At 45.5% G+C, this 16,814-nt stretch overlaps 13 non-coding genes and 1 pseudogene across 13 annotated transcripts; all 14 read right to left on the minus strand.

Moving 5' to 3' along the window:
• Nucleotides 1-39: 39 nt before the first annotated feature.
• Nucleotides 40-230, minus strand: LOC141210881 (U2 spliceosomal RNA). Its single transcript, XR_012280874.1, has one exon. It is a non-coding gene; the product is annotated as a U2 spliceosomal RNA (small nuclear RNA).
• A 1,122-nt stretch (nucleotides 231-1,352) lies between these two features.
• On the minus strand, nucleotides 1,353-1,543 carry LOC141210882 (U2 spliceosomal RNA). The gene has a single exon (XR_012280875.1). It is a non-coding gene; the product is annotated as a U2 spliceosomal RNA (small nuclear RNA).
• Nucleotides 1,544-2,664: 1,121 nt separating this feature from the next.
• LOC141210883 (U2 spliceosomal RNA) lies at nucleotides 2,665-2,855 on the minus strand. Its single transcript, XR_012280876.1, has one exon. It is a non-coding gene; the product is annotated as a U2 spliceosomal RNA (small nuclear RNA).
• Nucleotides 2,856-3,976: 1,121 nt separating this feature from the next.
• Nucleotides 3,977-4,167, minus strand: LOC141210885 (U2 spliceosomal RNA). Its single transcript, XR_012280878.1, has one exon. It is a non-coding gene; the product is annotated as a U2 spliceosomal RNA (small nuclear RNA).
• Nucleotides 4,168-5,286: 1,119 nt separating this feature from the next.
• Nucleotides 5,287-5,477, minus strand: LOC141210886 (U2 spliceosomal RNA). Its single transcript, XR_012280879.1, has one exon. It is a non-coding gene; the product is annotated as a U2 spliceosomal RNA (small nuclear RNA).
• Nucleotides 5,478-6,597: 1,120 nt separating this feature from the next.
• LOC141210887 (U2 spliceosomal RNA) lies at nucleotides 6,598-6,788 on the minus strand. Its single transcript, XR_012280880.1, has one exon. It is a non-coding gene; the product is annotated as a U2 spliceosomal RNA (small nuclear RNA).
• Nucleotides 6,789-7,910: 1,122 nt separating this feature from the next.
• On the minus strand, nucleotides 7,911-8,101 carry LOC141210888 (U2 spliceosomal RNA). The gene has a single exon (XR_012280881.1). It is a non-coding gene; the product is annotated as a U2 spliceosomal RNA (small nuclear RNA).
• A 1,122-nt stretch (nucleotides 8,102-9,223) lies between these two features.
• Nucleotides 9,224-9,414, minus strand: LOC141210889 (U2 spliceosomal RNA). Its single transcript, XR_012280882.1, has one exon. It is a non-coding gene; the product is annotated as a U2 spliceosomal RNA (small nuclear RNA).
• Nucleotides 9,415-10,534: 1,120 nt separating this feature from the next.
• LOC141210473 (U2 spliceosomal RNA) lies at nucleotides 10,535-10,725 on the minus strand. The gene has a single exon (XR_012280641.1). It is a non-coding gene; the product is annotated as a U2 spliceosomal RNA (small nuclear RNA).
• A 1,121-nt stretch (nucleotides 10,726-11,846) lies between these two features.
• Nucleotides 11,847-12,037, minus strand: LOC141210890 (U2 spliceosomal RNA). The gene has a single exon (XR_012280883.1). It is a non-coding gene; the product is annotated as a U2 spliceosomal RNA (small nuclear RNA).
• Nucleotides 12,038-13,159: 1,122 nt separating this feature from the next.
• Nucleotides 13,160-13,350, minus strand: LOC141210891 (U2 spliceosomal RNA). Its single transcript, XR_012280884.1, has one exon. It is a non-coding gene; the product is annotated as a U2 spliceosomal RNA (small nuclear RNA).
• Nucleotides 13,351-14,472: 1,122 nt separating this feature from the next.
• LOC141210892 (U2 spliceosomal RNA) lies at nucleotides 14,473-14,663 on the minus strand. The gene has a single exon (XR_012280885.1). It is a non-coding gene; the product is annotated as a U2 spliceosomal RNA (small nuclear RNA).
• A 1,124-nt stretch (nucleotides 14,664-15,787) lies between these two features.
• LOC141210571 (U2 spliceosomal RNA) lies at nucleotides 15,788-15,976 on the minus strand. Its single transcript, XR_012280727.1, has one exon. It is a non-coding gene; the product is annotated as a U2 spliceosomal RNA (small nuclear RNA).
• A 524-nt stretch (nucleotides 15,977-16,500) lies between these two features.
• Nucleotides 16,501-16,616, minus strand: LOC141210756 (U2 spliceosomal RNA; annotated as a pseudogene).
• Between the last annotated feature and the right edge of the window lie 198 nt (nucleotides 16,617-16,814).

Here is a 16,814-nt window from a genome sequence, read left to right on the forward strand (position 1 = left end):
TGAATTCAATTCTTTCTGATTTTAGAAACTGCATTAAAGAAGGGGTGCACCGGTCCTGGAGATACTGCAATACCAGGTCAATGCGTGGAGTGGACAGAGCAAGCTCTTTTTCCATCTCCCTGTTCTAAAAATCCATTTAATATATGGTCCCCAGATAGGGGACGTATCAGATATTAAACTGATAAGAACAGATACTACACTTGATCTTAGCCAAAAGGCCGAGAAGCGATAACCAGAATTGGTTTCCGACTACGGTGCCACCCAAGGATTCTGAAAAGTCCATTTGTGGAGATGGCCACCTGGACTCCCGTTAAGAAGACATGCTGTCAACCTCTAGATCCCTCACATGCCTGCACTTTTCGGCTTGCTGCTGCTGCAATCCACGCGTTTTAGATCTGCATAACTCCACCTCTTTTAGCACAGTACCCTCAACCCCCGGCTGTTCCCACCCGCCTCAACACCGTTGGAAGGGAGGAGAACCAATTAAGGCGGGGGGGGGGGGTGGAACGAGCAGCTGTCTACCCTTAGCAGGAGGGTTGCTGATTAATTACCTCTCCTGCTGCTGCTGCTGCTGGCTGTCCAGCAGCAGACTGAAGGTGGCTGCTGCTGTGCGCAGGTATATAAAGGCTCAGAGCCTATTATGACACGCGCAGCCAGCGTTCCATTGCCACATTCCGTCTACTGCAGGCGGGATACCTGGATGGCTGAATGTCACTGAGAAGCTCACAGAGACCGCCATAAGCAACAGTTTAAAAGAATGCCACAGACTAATCAACCAAACTTTTTGGGTTGGTTTCTCTTTTATAGTCTGCAGGCATTAAATGAAAGAAGTCAGTGTTCCAGCAGAGGGAGACAACGTTTCAGAAAAGGCATTGTAGCAAACCAAAAAAGAAATTTTAAGCGCAGCAGAGTAACCAGCTCACATACCTGTTAGCTCAGGTGAGTTTAAAAGGCTGCTGTTGATAACAAGGGCATTTGCTAAATAGATGGTGTGTGTGCAACAATATACTGAAAGGTCAATTATATTGTGCAGCTTATCTCACCACCTGTAGTTATTTAGGTGAAAGCTCCAAAATGCTTGCCTAATATGTCTGTTTATCCAAAAGGAAGTATAGAGGGAGAGCTAGATAGATAGCATTGCATTACATTACATTACATGGCAATGCAATGCACAGTTGCTGAAGTTGAACCAAAATGAGCTTGTCATCTGGCTTCTGCAACTTTTAACATGAAAAATCCAATGAGGAGAAGAAAAGCAAAGCCAAAGAGTCCATCCCAAAATCCGACAAACAAGCAAAATGAACAAAAAGCATTGAATTCAATTCTTTCTGATTTTAGAAACTGCATTAAAGAAGGGGTGCACCGGTCCTGGAGATACTGCAATACCAGGTCAATGCGTGGAGTGGACAGAGCAAGCTCTTTTTCCATCTCCCTGTTCTAAAAATCCATTTAATATATGGTCCCCAGATAGGGGACGTATCAGATATTAAACTGATAAGAACAGATACTACACTTGATCTTAGCCAAAAGGCCGAGAAGCGATAACCAGAATTGGTTTCCGACTACGGTGCCACCCAAGGATTCTGAAAAGTCCATTTGTGGAGATGGCCACCTGGACTCCCGTTAAGAAGACATGCTGTCAACCTCTAGATCCCTCACATGCCTGCACTTTTCGGCTTGCTGCTGCTGCAATCCACGCGTTTTAGATCTGCATAACTCCACCTCTTTTAGCACAGTACCCTCAACCCCCGGCTGTTCCCACCCGCCTCAACACCGTTGGAAGGGAGGAGAACCAATTAAGGCGGGGGGGGGGGTGGAACGAGCAGCTGTCTACCCTTAGCAGGAGGGTTGCTGATTAATTACCTCTCCTGCTGCTGCTGCTGCTGGCTGTCCAGCAGCAGACTGAAGGTGGCTGCTGCTGTGCGCAGGTATATAAAGGCTCAGAGCCTATTATGACACGCGCAGCCAGCGTTCCATTGCCACATTCCGTCTACTGCAGGCGGGATACCTGGATGGCTGAATGTCACTGAGAAGCTCACAGAGACCGCCATAAGCAACAGTTTAAAAGAATGCCACAGACTAATCAACCAAACTTTTTGGGTTGGTTTCTCTTTTATAGTCTGCAGGCATTAAATGAAAGAAGTCAGTGTTCCAGCAGAGGGAGACAACGTTTCAGAAAAGGCATTGTAGCAAACCAAAAAAGAAATTTTAAGCGCAGCAGAGTAACCAGCTCACATACCTGTTAGCTCAGGTGAGTTTAAAAGGCTGCTGTTGATAACAAGGGCATTTGCTAAATAGATGGTGTGTGTGCAACAATATACTGAAAGGTCAATTATATTGTGCAGCTTATCTCACCACCTGTAGTTATTTAGGTGAAAGCTCCAAAATGCTTGCCTAATATGTCTGTTTATCCAAAAGGAAGTATAGAGGGAGAGCTAGATAGATAGCATTGCATTACATTACATTACATGGCAATGCAATGCACAGTTGCTGAAGTTGAACCAAAATGAGCTTGTCATCTGGCTTCTGCAACTTTTAACATGAAAAATCCAATGAGGAGAAGAAAAGCAAAGCCAAAGAGTCCATCCCAAAATCCGACAAACAAGCAAAATGAACAAAAAGCATTGAATTCAATTCTTTCTGATTTTAGAAACTGCATTAAAGAAGGGGTGCACCGGTCCTGGAGATACTGCAATACCAGGTCAATGCGTGGAGTGGACAGAGCAAGCTCTTTTTCCATCTCCCTGTTCTAAAAATCCATTTAATATATGGTCCCCAGATAGGGGACGTATCAGATATTAAACTGATAAGAACAGATACTACACTTGATCTTAGCCAAAAGGCCGAGAAGCGATAACCAGAATTGGTTTCCGACTACGGTGCCACCCAAGGATTCTGAAAAGTCCATTTGTGGAGATGGCCACCTGGACTCCCGTTAAGAAGACATGCTGTCAACCTCTAGATCCCTCACATGCCTGCACTTTTCGGCTTGCTGCTGCTGCAATCCACGCGTTTTAGATCTGCATAACTCCACCTCTTTTAGCACAGTACCCTCAACCCCCGGCTGTTCCCACCCGCCTCAACACCGTTGGAAGGGAGGAGAACCAATTAAGGCGGGGGGGGGGGTGGAACGAGCAGCTGTCTACCCTTAGCAGGAGGGTTGCTGATTAATTACCTCTCCTGCTGCTGCTGCTGCTGGCTGTCCAGCAGCAGACTGAAGGTGGCTGCTGCTGTGCGCAGGTATATAAAGGCTCAGAGCCTATTATGACACGCGCAGCCAGCGTTCCATTGCCACATTCCGTCTACTGCAGGCGGGATACCTGGATGGCTGAATGTCACTGAGAAGCTCACAGAGACCGCCATAAGCAACAGTTTAAAAGAATGCCACAGACTAATCAACCAAACTTTTTGGGTTGGTTTCTCTTTTATAGTCTGCAGGCATTAAATGAAAGAAGTCAGTGTTCCAGCAGAGGGAGACAACGTTTCAGAAAAGGCATTGTAGCAAACCAAAAAAGAAATTTTAAGCGCAGCAGAGTAACCAGCTCACATACCTGTTAGCTCAGGTGAGTTTAAAAGGCTGCTGTTGATAACAAGGGCATTTGCTAAATAGATGGTGTGTGTGCAACAATATACTGAAAGGTCAATTATATTGTGCAGCTTATCTCACCACCTGTAGTTATTTAGGTGAAAGCTCCAAAATGCTTGCCTAATATGTCTGTTTATCCAAAAGGAAGTATAGAGGGAGAGCTAGATAGATAGCATTGCATTACATTACATTACATGGCAATGCAATGCACAGTTGCTGAAGTTGAACCAAAATGAGCTTGTCATCTGGCTTCTGCAACTTTTAACATGAAAAATCCAATGAGGAGAAGAAAAGCAAAGCCAAAGAGTCCATCCCAAAATCCGACAAACAAGCAAAATGAACAAAAAGCATTGAATTCAATTCTTTCTGATTTTAGAAACTGCATTAAAGAAGGGGTGCACCGGTCCTGGAGATACTGCAATACCAGGTCAATGCGTGGAGTGGACAGAGCAAGCTCTTTTTCCATCTCCCTGTTCTAAAAATCCATTTAATATATGGTCCCCAGATAGGGGACGTATCAGATATTAAACTGATAAGAACAGATACTACACTTGATCTTAGCCAAAAGGCCGAGAAGCGATAACCAGAATTGGTTTCCGACTACGGTGCCACCCAAGGATTCTGAAAAGTCCATTTGTGGAGATGGCCACCTGGACTCCCGTTAAGAAGACATGCTGTCAACCTCTAGATCCCTCACATGCCTGCACTTTTCGGCTTGCTGCTGCTGCAATCCACGCGTTTTAGATCTGCATAACTCCACCTCTTTTAGCACAGTACCCTCAACCCCCGGCTGTTCCCACCCGCCTCAACACCGTTGGAAGGGAGGAGAGCCAATTAAGGCGGGGGGGGGTGGAACGAGCAGCTGTCTACCCTTAGCAGGAGGGTTGCTGATTAATTACCTCTCCTGCTGCTGCTGCTGCTGGCTGTCCAGCAGCAGACTGAAGGTGGCTGCTGCTGTGCGCAGGTATATAAAGGCTCAGAGCCTATTATGACACGCGCAGCCAGCGTTCCATTGCCACATTCCGTCTACTGCAGGCGGGATACCTGGATGGCTGAATGTCACTGAGAAGCTCACAGAGACCGCCAAAAGCAACAGTTTAAAAGAATGCCACAGACTAATCAACCAAACTTTTTGGGTTGGTTTCTCTTTTATAGTCTGCAGGCATTAAATGAAAGAAGTCAGTGTTCCAGCAGAGGGAGACAACGTTTCAGAAAAGGCATTGTAGCAAACCAAAAAAGAAATTTTAAGCGCAGCAGAGTAACCAGCTCACATACCTGTTAGCTCAGGTGAGTTTAAAAGGCTGCTGTTGATAGCAAGGGCATTTGCTAAATAGATGGTGTGTGTGCAACAATATACTGAAAGGTCAATTATATTGTGCAGCTTATCTCACCACCTGTAGTTATTTAGGTGAAAGCTCCAAAATGCTTGCCTAATATGTCTGTTTATCCAAAAGGAAGTATAGAGGGAGAGCTAGATAGATAGCATTGCATTACATTACATTACATGGCAATGCAATGCACAGTTGCTGAAGTTGAACCAAAATGAGCTTGTCATCTGGCTTCTGCAACTTTTAACATGAAAAATCCAATGAGGAGAAGAAAAGCAAAGCCAAAGAGTCCATCCCAAAATCCGACAAACAAGCAAAATGAACAAAAAGCATTGAATTCAATTCTTTCTGATTTTAGAAACTGCATTAAAGAAGGGGTGCACCGGTCCTGGAGATACTGCAATACCAGGTCAATGCGTGGAGTGGACAGAGCAAGCTCTTTTTCCATCTCCCTGTTCTAAAAATCCATTTAATATATGGTCCCCAGATAGGGGACGTATCAGATATTAAACTGATAAGAACAGATACTACACTTGATCTTAGCCAAAAGGCCGAGAAGCGATAACCAGAATTGGTTTCCGACTACGGTGCCACCCAAGGATTCTGAAAAGTCCATTTGTGGAGATGGCCACCTGGACTCCCGTTAAGAAGACATGCTGTCAACCTCTAGATCCCTCACATGCCTGCACTTTTCGGCTTGCTGCTGCTGCAATCCACGCGTTTTAGATCTGCATAACTCCACCTCTTTTAGCACAGTACCCTCAACCCCCGGCTGTTCCCACCCGCCTCAACACCGTTGGAAGGGAGGAGAACCAATTAAGGCGGGGGGGGGGTGGAACGAGCAGCTGTCTACCCTTAGCAGGAGGGTTGCTGATTAATTACCTCTCCTGCTGCTGCTGCTGCTGGCTGTCCAGCAGCAGACTGAAGGTGGCTGCTGCTGTGCGCAGGTATATAAAGGCTCAGAGCCTATTATGACACGCGCAGCCAGCGTTCCATTGCCACATTCCGTCTACTGCAGGCGGGATACCTGGATGGCTGAATGTCACTGAGAAGCTCACAGAGACCGCCATAAGCAACAGTTTAAAAGAATGCCACAGACTAATCAACCAAACTTTTTGGGTTGGTTTCTCTTTTATAGTCTGCAGGCATTAAATGAAAGAAGTCAGTGTTCCAGCAGAGGGAGACAACGTTTCAGAAAAGGCATTGTAGCAAACCAAAAAAGAAATTTTAAGCGCAGCAGAGTAACCAGCTCACATACCTGTTAGCTCAGGTGAGTTTAAAAGGCTGCTGTTGATAACAAGGGCATTTGCTAAATAGATGGTGTGTGTGCAACAATATACTGAAAGGTCAATTATATTGTGCAGCTTATCTCACCACCTGTAGTTATTTAGGTGAAAGCTCCAAAATGCTTGCCTAATATGTCTGTTTATCCAAAAGGAAGTATAGAGGGAGAGCTAGATAGATAGCATTGCATTACATTACATTACATGGCAATGCAATGCACAGTTGCTGAAGTTGAACCAAAATGAGCTTGTCATCTGGCTTCTGCAACTTTTAACATGAAAAATGCAATGAGGAGAAGAAAAGCAAAGCCAAAGAGTCCATCCCAAAATCCGACAAACAAGCAAAATGAACAAAAAGCATTGAATTCAATTCTTTCTGATTTTAGAAACTGCATTAAAGAAGGGGTGCACCGGTCCTGGAGATACTGCAATACCAGGTCAATGCGTGGAGTGGACAGAGCAAGCTCTTTTTCCATCTCCCTGTTCTAAAAATCCATTTAATATATGGTCCCCAGATAGGGGACGTATCAGATATTAAACTGATAAGAACAGATACTACACTTGATCTTAGCCAAAAGGCCGAGAAGCGATAACCAGAATTGGTTTCCGACTACGGTGCCACCCAAGGATTCTGAAAAGTCCATTTGTGGAGATGGCCACCTGGACTCCCGTTAAGAAGACATGCTGTCAACCTCTAGATCCCTCACATGCCTGCACTTTTCGGCTTGCTGCTGCTGCAATCCACGCGTTTTAGATCTGCATAACTCCACCTCTTTTAGCACAGTACCCTCAACCTCCGGCTGTTCCCACCCGCCTCAACACCGTTGGAAGGGAGGAGAACCAATTAAGGCGGGAAGGGGGGGTGGAACGAGCAGCTGTCTACCCTTAGCAGGAGGGTTGCTGATTAATTACCTCTCCTGCTGCTGCTGCTGCTGGCTGTCCAGCAGCAGACTGAAGGTGGCTGCTGCTGTGCGCAGGTATATAAAGGCTCAGAGCCTATTATGACACGCGCAGCCAGCGTTCCATTGCCACATTCCGTCTACTGCAGGCGGGATACCTGGATGGCTGAATGTCACTGAGAAGCTCACAGAGACCGCCATAAGCAACAGTTTAAAAGAATGCCACAGACTAATCAACCAAACTTTTTGGGTTGGTTTCTCTTTTATAGTCTGCAGGCATTAAATGAAAGAAGTCAGTGTTCCAGCAGAGGGAGACAACGTTTCAGAAAAGGCATTGTAGCAAACCAAAAAAGAAATTTTAAGCGCAGCAGAGTAACCAGCTCACATACCTGTTAGCTCAGGTGAGTTTAAAAGGCTGCTGTATATAACAAGGGCATTTGCTAAATAGATGGTGTGTGTGCAACAATATACTGAAAGGTCAATTATATTGTGCAGCTTATCTCACCACCTGTAGTTATTTAGGTGAAAGCTCCAAAATGCTTGCCTAATATGTCTGTTTATCCAAAAGGAAGTATAGAGGGAGAGCTAGATAGATAGCATTGCATTACATTACATTACATGGCAATGCAATGCACAGTTGCTGAAGTTGAACCAAAATGAGCTTGTCATCTGGCTTCTGCAACTTTTAACATGAAAAATCCAATGAGGAGAAGAAAAGCAAAGCCAAAGAGTCCATCCCAAAATCCGACAAACAAGCAAAATGAACAAAAAGCATTGAATTCAATTCTTTCTGATTTTAGAAACTGCATTAAAGAAGGGGTGCACCGGTCCTGGAGATACTGCAATACCAGGTCAATGCGTGGAGTGGACAGAGCAAGCTCTTTTTCCATCTCCCTGTTCTAAAAATCCATTTAATATATGGTCCCCAGATAGGGGACGTATCAGATATTAAACTGATAAGAACAGATACTACACTTGATCTTAGCCAAAAGGCCGAGAAGCGATAACCAGAATTGGTTTCCGACTACGGTGCCACCCAAGGATTCTGAAAAGTCCATTTGTGGAGATGGCCACCTGGACTCCCGTTAAGAAGACATGCTGTCAACCTCTAGATCCCTCACATGCCTGCACTTTTCGGCTTGCTGCTGCTGCAATCCACGCGTTTTAGATCTGCATAACTCCACCTCTTTTAGCACAGTACCCTCAACCCCCGGCTGTTCCCACCCGCCTCAACACCGTTGGAAGGGAGGAGAACCAATTAAGGCGGGGGGGGGGGGTGGAACGAGCAGCTGTCTACCCTTAGCAGGAGGGTTGCTGATTAATTACCTCTCCTGCTGCTGCTGCTGCTGGCTGTCCAGCAGCAGACTGAAGGTGGCTGCTGCTGTGCGCAGGTATATAAAGGCTCAGAGCCTATTATGACACGCGCAGCCAGCGTTCCATTGCCACATTCCGTCTACTGCAGGCGGGATACCTGGATGGCTGAATGTCACTGAGAAGCTCACAGAGACCGCCATAAGCAACAGTTTAAAAGAATGCCACAGACTAATCAACCAAACTTTTTGGGTTGGTTTCTCTTTTATAGTCTGCAGGCATTAAATGAAAGAAGTCAGTGTTCCAGCAGAGGGAGACAACGTTTCAGAAAAGGCATTGTAGCAAACCAAAAAAGAAATTTTAAGCGCAGCAGAGTAACCAGCTCACATACCTGTTAGCTCAGGTGAGTTTAAAAGGCTGCTGTTGATAACAAGGGCATTTGCTAAATAGATGGTGTGTGTGCAACAATATACTGAAAGGTCAATTATATTGTGCAGCTTATCTCACCACCTGTAGTTATTTAGGTGAAAGCTCCAAAATGCTTGCCTAATATGTCTGTTTATCCAAAAGGAAGTATAGAGGGAGAGCTAGATAGATAGCATTGCATTACATTACATTACATGGCAATGCAATGCACAGTTGCTGAAGTTGAACCAAAATGAGCTTGTCATCTGGCTTCTGCAACTTTTAACATGAAAAATCCAATGAGGAGAAGAAAAGCAAAGCCAAAGAGTCCATCCCAAAATCCGACAAACAAGCAAAATGAACAAAAAGCATTGAATTCAATTCTTTCTGATTTTAGAAACTGCATTAAAGAAGGGGTGCACCGGTCCTGGAGATACTGCAATACCAGGTCAATGCGTGGAGTGGACAGAGCAAGCTCTTTTTCCATCTCCCTGTTCTAAAAATCCATTTAATATATGGTCCCCAGATAGGGGACGTATCAGATATTAAACTGATAAGAACAGATACTACACTTGATCTTAGCCAAAAGGCCGAGAAGCGATAACCAGAATTGGTTTCCGACTACGGTGCCACCCAAGGATTCTGAAAAGTCCATTTGTGGAGATGGCCACCTGGACTCCCGTTAAGAAGACATGCTGTCAACCTCTAGATCCCTCACATGCCTGCACTTTTCGGCTTGCTGCTGCTGCAATCCACGCGTTTTAGATCTGCATAACTCCACCTCTTTTAGCACAGTACCCTCAACCCCCGGCTGTTCCCACCCGCCTCAACACCGTTGGAAGGGAGGAGAACCAATTAAGGCGGGGGGGGGGTGGAACGAGCAGCTGTCTACCCTTAGCAGGAGGGTTGCTGATTAATTACCTCTCCTGCTGCTGCTGCTGCTGGCTGTCCAGCAGCAGACTGAAGGTGGCTGCTGCTGTGCGCAGGTATATAAAGGCTCAGAGCCTATTATGACACGCGCAGCCAGCGTTCCATTGCCACATTCCGTCTACTGCAGGCGGGATACCTGGATGGCTGAATGTCACTGAGAAGCTCACAGAGACCGCCAAAAGCAACAGTTTAAAAGAATGCCACAGACTAATCAACCAAACTTTTTGGGTTGGTTTCTCTTTTATAGTCTGCAGGCATTAAATGAAAGAAGTCAGTGTTCCAGCAGAGGGAGACAACGTTTCAGAAAAGGCATTGTAGCAAACCAAAAAAGAAATTTTAAGCGCAGCAGAGTAACCAGCTCACATACCTGTTAGCTCAGGTGAGTTTAAAAGGCTGCTGTTGATAACAAGGGCATTTGCTAAATAGATGGTGTGTGTGCAACAATATACTGAAAGGTCAATTATATTGTGCAGCTTATCTCACCACCTGTAGTTATTTAGGTGAAAGCTCCAAAATGCTTGCCTAATATGTCTGTTTATCCAAAAGGAAGTATAGAGGGAGAGCTAGATAGATAGCATTGCATTACATTACATTACATGGCAATGCAATGCACAGTTGCTGAAGTTGAACCAAAATGAGCTTGTCATCTGGCTTCTGCAACTTTTAACATGAAAAATCCAATGAGGAGAAGAAAAGCAAAGCCAAAGAGTCCATCCCAAAATCCGACAAACAAGCAAAATGAACAAAAAGCATTGAATTCAATTCTTTCTGATTTTAGAAACTGCATTAAAGAAGGGGTGCACCGGTCCTGGAGATACTGCAATACCAGGTCAATGCGTGGAGTGGACAGAGCAAGCTCTTTTTCCATCTCCCTGTTCTAAAAATCCATTTAATATATGGTCCCCAGATAGGGGACGTATCAGATATTAAACTGATAAGAACAGATCCTACACTTGATCTTAGCCAAAATGCCGAGAAGCGATAACCAGAATTGGTTTCCGACTACGGTGCCACCCAAGGATTCTGAAAAGTCCATTTGTGGAGATGGCCACCTGGACTCCCGTTAAGAAGACATGCTGTCAACCTCTAGATCCCTCACATGCCTGCACTTTTCGGCTTGCTGCTGCTGCAATCCACGCGTTTTAGATCTGCATAACTCCACCTCTTTAAGCACAGTACCCTCAACCCCCGGCTGTTCCCACCCGCCTCAACACCGTTGGAAGGGAGGAGAACCAATTAAGGCGGGGGGGGGGGTGGAACGAGCAGCTGTCTACCCTTAGCAGGAGGGTTGCTGATTAATTACCTCTCCTGCTGCTGCTGCTGCTGGCTGTCCAGCAGCAGACTGAAGGTGGCTGCTGCTGTGCGCAGGTATATAAAGGCTCAGAGCCTATTATGACACGCGCAGCCAGCGTTCCATTGCCACATTCCGTCTACTGCAGGCGGGATACCTGGATGGCTGAATGTCACTGAGAAGCTCACAGAGACCGCCATAAGCAACAGTTTAAAAGAATGCCACAGACTAATCAACCAAACTTTTTGGGTTGGTTTCTCTTTTATAGTCTGCAGGCATTAAATGAAAGAAGTCAGTGTTCCAGCAGAGGGAGACAACGTTTCAGAAAAGGCATTGTAGCAAACCAAAAAAGAAATTTTAAGCGCAGCAGAGTAACCAGCTCACATACCTGTTAGCTCAGGTGAGTTTAAAAGGCTGCTGTTGATAACAAGGGCATTTGCTAAATAGATGGTGTGTGTGCAACAATATACTGAAAGGTCAATTATATTGTGCAGCTTATCTCACCACCTGTAGTTATTTAGGTGAAAGCTCCAAAATGCTTGCCTAATATGTCTGTTTATCCAAAAGGAAGTATAGAGGGAGAGCTAGATAGATAGCATTGCATTACATTACATTACATGGCAATGCAATGCACAGTTGCTGAAGTTGAACCAAAATGAGCTTGTCATCTGGCTTCTGCAACTTTTAACATGAAAAATGCAATGAGGAGAAGAAAAGCAAAGCCAAAGAGTCCATCCCAAAATCCGACAAACAAGCAAAATGAACAAAAAGCATTGAATTCAATTCTTTCTGATTTTAGAAACTGCATTAAAGAAGGGGTGCACCGGTCCTGGAGATACTGCAATACCAGGTCAATGCGTGGAGTGGACAGAGCAAGCTCTTTTTCCATCTCCCTGTTCTAAAAATCCATTTAATATATGGTCCCCAGATAGGGGACGTATCAGATATTAAACTGATAAGAACAGATACTACACTTGATCTTAGCCAAAAGGCCGAGAAGCGATAACCAGAATTGGTTTCCGACTACGGTGCCACCCAAGGATTCTGAAAAGTCCATTTGTGGAGATGGCCACCTGGACTCCCGTTAAGAAGACATGCTGTCAACCTCTAGATCCCTCACATGCCTGCACTTTTCGGCTTGCTGCTGCTGCAATCCACGCGTTTTAGATCTGCATAACTCCACCTCTTTTAGCACAGTACCCTCAACCCCCGGCTGTTCCCACCCGCCTCAACACCGTTGGAAGGGAGGAGAACCAAGTAAGGCGGGAAGGGGGGGTGGAACGAGCAGCTGTCTACCCTTAGCAGGAGGGTTGCTGATTAATTACCTCTCCTGCTGCTGCTGCTGCTGGCTGTCCAGCAGCAGACTGAAGGTGGCTGCTGCTGTGCGCAGGTATATAAAGGCTCAGAGCCTATTATGACACGCGCAGCCAGCGTTCCATTGCCACATTCCGTCTACTGCAGGCGGGATACCTGGATGGCTGAATGTCACTGAGAAGCTCACAGAGACCGCCATAAGCAACAGTTTAAAAGAATGCCACAGACTAATCAACCAAACTTTTTGGGTTGGTTTCTCTTTTATAGTCTGCAGGCATTAAATGAAAGAAGTCAGTGTTCCAGCAGAGGGAGACAACGTTTCAGAAAAGGCATTGTAGCAAACCAAAAAAGAAATTTTAAGCGCAGCAGAGTAACCAGCTCACATACCTGTTAGCTCAGGTGAGTTTAAAAGGCTGCTGTTGATAACAAGGGCATTTGCTAAATAGATGGTGTGTGTGCAACAATATACTGAAAGGTCAATTATATTGTGCAGCTTATCTCACCACCTGTAGTTATTTAGGTGAAAGCTCCAAAATGCTTGCCTAATATGTCTGTTTATCCAAAAGGAAGTATAGAGGGAGAGCTAGATAGATAGCATTGCATTACATTACATTACATGGCAATGCAATGCACAGTTGCTGAAGTTGAACCAAAATGAGCTTGTCATCTGGCTTCTGCAACTTTTAACATGAAAAATGCAATGAGGAGAAGAAAAGCAAAGCCAAAGAGTCCATCCCAAAATCCGACAAACAAGCAAAATGAACAAAAAGCATTGAATTCAATTCTTTCTGATTTTAGAAACTGCATTAAAGAAGGGGTGCACCGGTCCTGGAGATACTGCAATACCAGGTCAATGCGTGGAGTGGACAGAGCAAGCTCTTTTTCCATCTCCCTGTTCTAAAAATCCATTTAATATATGGTCCCCAGATAGGGGACGTATCAGATATTAAACTGATAAGAACAGATACTACACTTGATCTTAGCCAAAAGGCCGAGAAGCGATAACCAGAATTGGTTTCCGACTACGGTGCCACCCAAGGATTCTGAAAAGTCCATTTGTGGAGATGGCCACCTGGACTCCCGTTAAGAAGACATGCTGTCAACCTCTAGATCCCTCACATGCCTGCACTTTTCGGCTTGCTGCTGCTGCAATCCACGCGTTTTAGATCTGCATAACTCCACCTCTTTTAGCACAGTACCCTCAACCCCCGGCTGTTCCCACCCGCCTCAACACCGTTGGAAGGGAGGAGAACCAATTAAGGCGGGAAGGGGGGGTGGAACGAGCAGCTGTCTACCCTTAGCAGGAGGGTTGCTGATTAATTACCTCTCCTGCTGCTGCTGCTGCTGGCTGTCCAGCAGCAGACTGAAGGTGGCTGCTGCTGTGCGCAGGTATATAAAGGCTCAGAGCCTATTATGACACGCGCAGCCAGCGTTCCATTGCCACATTCCGTCTACTGCAGGCGGGATACCTGGATGGCTGAATGTCACTGAGAAGCTCACAGAGACCGCCATAAGCAACAGTTTAAAAGAATGCCACAGACTAATCAACCAAACTTTTTGGGTTGGTTTCTCTTTTATAGTGTGCAGGCATTAAATGAAAGAAGTCAGTGTTCCAGCAGAGGGAGACAACGTTTCAGAAAAGGCATTGTAGCAAACCAAAAAAGAAATTTTAAGCGCAGCAGAGTAACCAGCTCACATACCTGTTAGCTCAGGTGAGTTTAAAAGGCTGCTGTATATAACAAGGGCATTTGCTAAATAGATGGTGTGTGTGCAACAATATACTGAAAGGTCAATTATATTGTGCAGCTTATCTCACCACCTGTAGTTATTTAGGTGAAAGCTCCAAAATGCTTGGCTAATATGTCTGTTTATCCAAAAGGAAGTATAGAGGGAGAGCTAGATAGATAGCATTGCATTACATTACATTACATGGCAATGCAATGCACAGTTGCTGAAGTTGAACCAAAATGAGCTTGTCATCTGGCTTCTGCAACTTTTAACATGAAAAATCCAATGAGGAGAAGAAAAGCAAAGCCAAAGAGTCCATCCCAAAATCCGACAAACAAGCAAAATGAACAAAAAGCATTGAATTCAATTCTTTCTGATTTTAGAAACTGCATTAAAGAAGGGGTGCACCGGTCCTGGAGATACTGCAATACCAGGTCAATGCGTGGAGTGGACAGAGCAAGCTCTTTTTCCATCTCCCTGTTCTAAAAATCCATTTAATATATGGTCCCCAGATAGGGGACGTATCAGATATTAAACTGATAAGAACAGATACTACACTTGATCTTAGCCAAAAGGCCGAGAAGCGATAACCAGAATTGGTTTCCGACTACGGTGCCACCCAAGGATTCTGAAAAGTCCATTTGTGGAGATGGCCACCTGGACTCCCGTTAAGAAGACATGCTGTCAACCTCTAGATCCCTCACATGCCTGCACTTTTCGGCTTGCTGCTGCTGCAATCCACGCGTTTTAGATCTGCATAACTCCACCTCTTTTAGCACAGTACCCTCAAACCCCGGCTGTTCCCACCCGCCTCAACACCGTTGGAAGGGAGGAGAACCAATTAAGGCGGGGGGGGGGGGGGTGGAACGAGCAGCTGTCTACCCTTAGCAGGACGGTTGCTGATTAATTACCTCTCCTGCTGCTGCTGCTGCTGGCTGTCCAGCAGCAGACTGAAGGTGGCTGCTGCTGTGCGCAGGTATATAAAGGCTCAGAGCCTATTATGACACGCGCAGCCAGCGTTCCATTGCCACATTCCGTCTACTGCAGGCGGGATACCTGGATGGCTGAATGTCACTGAGAAGCTCACAGAGACCGCCATAAGCAACAGTTTAAAAGAATGCCACAGACTAATCAACCAAACTTTTTGGGTTGGTTTCTCTTTTATAGTCTGCAGGCATTAAATGAAAGAAGTCAGTGTTCCAGCAGAGGGAGACAACGTTTCAGAAAAGGCATTGTAGCAAACCAAAAAAGAAATTTTAAGCGCAGCAGAGTAACCAGCTCACATACCTGTTAGCTCAGGTGAGTTTAAAAGGCTGCTGTTGATAACAAGGGCATTTGCTAAATAGATGGTGTGTGTGCAACAATATACTGAAAGGTCAATTATATTGTGCAGCTTATCTCACCACCTGTAGTTATTTAGGTGAAAGCTCCAAAATGCTTGCCTAATATGTCTGTTTATCCAAAAGGAAGTATAGAGGGAGAGCTAGATAGATAGCATTGCATTACATTACATTACATGGCAATGCAATGCACAGTTGCTGAAGTTGAACCAAAATGAGCTTGTCATCTGGCTTCTGCAACTTTTAACATGAAAAATGCAATGAGGAGAAGAAAAGCAAAGCCAAAGAGTCCATCCCAAAATCCGACAAACAAGCAAAATGAACAAAAAGCATTGAATTCAATTCTTTCTGATTTTAGAAACTGCATTAAAGAAGGGGTGCACCGGTCCTGGAGATACTGCAATACCAGGTCAATGCGTGGAGTGGACAGAGCAAGCTCTTTTTCCATCTCCCTGTTCTAAAAATCCATTTAATATATGGTCCCCAGATAGGGGACGTATCAGATATTAAACTGATAAGAACAGATTTTTGATTGAATGATTGAAGCTGCATCCAAGGCACTGAAAAATGTGACCGAAGTCACACCAAAACAGCGCACGAGGCGAGGATTCATGTGGACCCTTCCCGGAGGAGAGGGTCCCCAATAAACCATCCCCATCCCTCCGAGCCAGAAGGCCACAGCGAGGGTCAGGGATCTCCGATGCTCTCCCTAGCCGAAGCCGGAGAAGAGCCGTTTTCGTGCTCCCAGCTTCCATCTAGGCTGCCACCCTAGTGGAGCTGGAGCCTGTGTTGGTTTCTCAGCCCAAAGCTGACCGGACCTCCGACCGGGTTTATAAAAATTCCCCTTCCTAGCCCGGAGGCCAGGAATAGGGGGGGTTGCTCAGAAAGTATGATTGGCAAAGGTGCGGCGTGCTACGAAGCCAAGTCTTTCTGGGGTTCCCATTCCCAGTAAGCTTGGACTCCCACCAGGGCGCCTACTCCTGGGGCACATTGCTCCAAAGCCCTCACACTTACCCAGCCTAGTGACTTCGATCCTGGAGGGCCATGTTTTCCATCAGATAACTCTATGAGCCACCTGGCGTACTAACAAGTGCACCAAACCAGTGTGTAATATGCATCAATTTACTAGGGCAGCCCAAGGACAAAACTGCCTTTTCAAAAGATACTACACTTGATCTTAGCCAAAAGGCCGAGAAGCGATAACCAGAATTGGTTTCCGACTACGGTGCCACCCAAGGATTCTGAAAAGTCCATTTGTGGAGATGGCCACCTGGACTCCCGTTAAGAAGACATGCTGTCAACCTCTAGATCCCTCACATGCCTGCACTTTTCGGCTTGCTGCTGCTGCAATCCACGCGTTTTAGATCTGCATAACTCCACCTCTTTTAGTACAGTACCC

The sequence above is a fragment of the Phyllobates terribilis genome, unplaced genomic scaffold, assembly GCF_046119375.1.
Source record: "Phyllobates terribilis strain yellow unplaced genomic scaffold, ASM4611937v1 Scaffold_169__1_contigs__length_4117513, whole genome shotgun sequence".
NCBI lineage: Eukaryota > Metazoa > Chordata > Amphibia > Anura > Dendrobatidae > Phyllobates > Phyllobates terribilis.